The sequence below is a fragment of the Ixodes scapularis genome, unplaced genomic scaffold, assembly GCF_016920785.2.
Source record: "Ixodes scapularis isolate PalLabHiFi unplaced genomic scaffold, ASM1692078v2 PGA_scaffold9__187_contigs__length_104089568, whole genome shotgun sequence".
Taxonomy (NCBI): Eukaryota; Metazoa; Arthropoda; class Arachnida; order Ixodida; family Ixodidae; genus Ixodes; species Ixodes scapularis.
Genome location: NW_024609884.1, coordinates 34,709,859 through 34,713,889, shown reverse-complemented (window position 1 = coordinate 34,713,889; position 4,031 = coordinate 34,709,859).

Below are 4,031 nucleotides of genomic sequence, written 5' to 3'. Positions count from 1 at the left end.
TACGTCACAGTCGAGCTATAGCAGTTCGTGGGAGCTACGCGATATCAGTCCAACCTTTCTTTGCCGAGTGTCATGTCAGTATCGAGTTGCAATCGTAAAAGATCGGTCCAGAAGCGCTTACCGAAACGCGGTCTAACAGAGCGAATCCAGCACTTCGATCAAACGCGCGTGTCCGCTCCGAGTGTGAACAGGTATTTGCGTGGCTCTTGCTGACACCCTCGTAGTTCAAACATATCTTTTTTAACGTCGGCTCGCAACTCGCAGCAACTAATAGAGAGTTTTAGTTGAGCGTATTTTCAGGCCACTCTAGTCGTAGCGGGAGCTTGCGCTGCCACTTCGATGCATGCTCTGAAGCGCGCGCACGTAGCGGTAGCGGGCCTTTGAAAACGATCTACTAAAACTCCCCAATACCGGCCGTGCCAGAACTAGAAGCATGCTCGGGTCGTGTCGTGCAAAGAGCCGCAACGAGAACGAGCTCACTGTGGCCAACTACGCTTTGGCGTTCTCCGCCAAGGCTTTGCAAACGCGATCAGGCCTAGGCTAATTGTGCTGGCACGCCGTATTGCCGCAGAACGGCGCTGCTCCTATGCCACAAGTGATGTCACGAGAACTTTCCCACCATCCACCAGATGTGAATTTGAAGTCGTTTAATTAGGTTTAAAATTAGTTCTCCTGTGTTTTGGCAGCGCGATATTGATATTTCCGTGGTGGTGCCTGTCCCTAGCCCATATTTATGCAGAAAGATCGGCGCTAAAATTTCGTTTCCGTACCTCTTTAACAGCATCACTCAGCAAACATAACAGAAATACATTTTTTCCCTTCGTTACGTCACAGCAGATTGATCGCCTTTCACCAATTTGTCGCCGCTACTAATCGTGTCTGCAAACTGAAACGGGAGGCCCAAGAGTTAGGTGCTACCCTAGCCTCATCTATACTCACAAATCCTGGCAGTTCGACGACGGAGCCATAGAGTGCCCGGTCGCAGATTTGGAGCGCTGGGATCTAGTAGCACAGAGCATTTCTCGGGGAACCTGGACGTCAGCGCACAGCTTTTGCAGCGGCGAGGACCCGAAACATGGTTTTCAAACCCGACGAGAAAAGAAGCGGTAGCGCGAGGAACGCGAGGAGCACAAGCGGACATTCCATCGCTCGGGAGAAGCGTGTTTCGGCGTCTCGCCGCAGCGGGGCGCCCGTCACGTGGATTGTCCTCCCCTTATCCGTTGTCTGCCGCTCTACCTTTTCAATTTCGGCGGCCGCTTCTCGTGGCAATCTGCCAGGCTTTGTCAGTATAGAGGAGGCAATGGTGCAACATTGTTTGAGGCACGTGTTCGAGCGCGTGAAAGCGAGGGCACAGGGTGCACGCGTTGAGCTCCACACATTGGGCGCGTTAAGTCCGCGCTCCGGAGCGCGAGAGTTTGGCGCTCCTTTCACTAAACGGACAGGAGTGCCACCGGACACTCGAGCGCGCTCTTCGTGCACCGAGAATTTTTCGGAGCGCGAGTGACTTCTTCGCGCTCCGTGACGTCACGTAAACAAACAAGATGGCTGCGCTGCTGTTGCGACCCCCGAGACGAAAAGGCGTAGGCGGACCGCTGCCCCTTTTCAGTTGATTCGTGCTTAATCCAGCGGGTAAAAACGATTTGATTTGAAAGCCAAGACAGCAATTAGCGTTCCGAAAAGGTTTGTTCGTTCATCTCGCCTGAAAAAGAAATTAATCTATCAAACGGTACCGTGCCGATAGCACTGCGACAGAAAAGTTGTCGAGATGAGGAGATATTCGGACCGCTCTGTCCCTTTTATAATACTTAGCGCAGCGAATAAAGATACTTCGATTTGAAAGCCGAAACATCAGCGAGCGTCGATGAAAAGGTTTGTTCGTGCGTCTTGCCTGAAAACGAATTAATCTATCGAACGAGCGTGCCGATAGCTCGGCGACAGAAAAGTGATGAAAAGACAGTCAGACGGCTGCCCTGCTTAGAATGTTTAGCCCGGCCGCGGCGAATAAAGATACTTAGATTGGAAAGCCGAAACACCAGTTAGCGTTGCGGGAAAGGCTTGTTCATGCATACCGCCTAAAAACGATGTGCTAACGAACGACGGTGTGCCGGTATCGGCGTAGCTTCCGCCTCGCTGTGAGACGGAACCGACGGAACCAGAAAATCTTTGACAAATTTGAGGGTTTTCCTGCGTCGACGAGCGGGTTCAAGAATATTGTCTTTAATTTAAATCGGAACAGCATGCATGGAGGTAACCTTCCACATATGTGTACGAAGCGAGTCTTCAAACCTTTCAGGAATATTAAAACGTTCGTAGAAACTTCATAACGTTGCCGTCTCTTTTGCTTTAGACTCTGCCGCACCACCCGGGCCTAATTATTTATCTTCGAAATATTTTCGGCTTCTGCCACCCGTATCCACGGTTGGAAGGAGCTCGTGTGGGACGTGGCCCGTCGATAGTTGCCTGGCCGTGTTCCAAACTTACTCGATCTAACTCTAGGGTAAAAGTGGTTATCGAATACCTACCCACGTCCAGCGTTTCTCTATTTTTGTTGTCACGTGACATAAAACGCCAGGGTAACTCGGATCCATTTGAGTAGGTTTGGAACGCAGCCTCGGGTGTGTCGCGCTCCTGTACGATATGCGCCGTTTAGTTGCTGCGCTCGGAGTATGAAACTCGGAGCGTCGGAGTAGGAGTAAAGGAGCGCCGACTTAACGCGCCCAATGTTAAGGCCCGGCTATTCCCATCAGCGCAGCGACCTTTTACTAAATTGCCCAACCGCCAAGAAGTATGCTACGAGAGTAATTACACGAGCTGCACGTGCTGGCGTCTTCAGAAGTAACTCTTCTAAAGCAAAAACCTAAAACAAATGACACCTTGCATGTGCGTTCGTCAAAGCCTTATTTTGGTTATTTGCTTGGAATCTTTTATACGGGAAATGCAAGCGCGTGGGGCGCGTAGACGTACCATTCCCGTGGATGCTTGGGTAATTTAGCAATAGGTCTATTGGGCACGAGCAGTGGCGTCACAAGGGGTGTGCGGGGGGAGGGGGGGGGGGGGGGGGGGGCGGACCGCCCCGGCTGCAGCGCTCCCGGGGGTGTCACCCGCGGGCCACCCCCCCGGGTTTTGCTGACCCTAGTGACGCCACTGGGCAAGAGCCACTACCTGAATGCAGGTCGAGGCATTGATTGTCACGTCACCGCGGGGTTTGCAAAGCTTGATGACGAAATCCCGGCGATCGCGTTGTTGACAACGGCGACGATCCCCACAACTTTGTCATCAAGTTTCGCGAAGAGAGTGAAAGAAAATGTCCGCTCTTTTCCTTGAAATAGTGCGGCGACAAAGAAACTTCTTGGTCAGTGGCGTTGCGTGCGGTGTTAAGAGTTAAGAGAAAGCTCTCCTTTGACCTTCCGCAGGGCGAATGCCGGAGTGGACGAGGCCGCCTCCTCTCCAGCGTTCTGCTAAAGTGGAAAGGTGTGGGAGGAGATTTACCTGAATTCTTCGCCTGTCACTGACTCTAGTGGCAATAAGCTAAGCTTGTTTAAACTCAGAAACATTGCTATCCAATATCGTTGCACGACCCCTTTAAGTCCTGTACTTTTGACGACGCTGAGCACAAATTGTGAAATGAAGTATAAATTCGACATTCGATCAACTGTGCTCTCTTTGTCTGCTTTGAAATCGCTCGTGTGACAAGCGCCTGTCCTTTCTGGAAACTTTACTTTAGCCTGTCGATTCGGTTTGCAGAGGCCTGCAGTGGCATCTTCACGCACAGCGGTGACAATGATCGTATCATTTGGTTCACTACGAAAATGTTTTCTCGATATGCCGGTGCGCTCTCCCGAGCTTTGCCGTAATTTATTCTTGCGCTTAATTTAACCCTAATCGAACCACTGTTACGGATGGGTAGGTTTTGGTTGCGCGCGGCACTCTTGAAAGTTGTGGTGTTGCTGGTTTCGAGGAGGCCTCGGGTGTAGAGATCTTCTGCATAGCCCCTGAAATACATTTTTATAGGATTTACGGTACATGCGGAA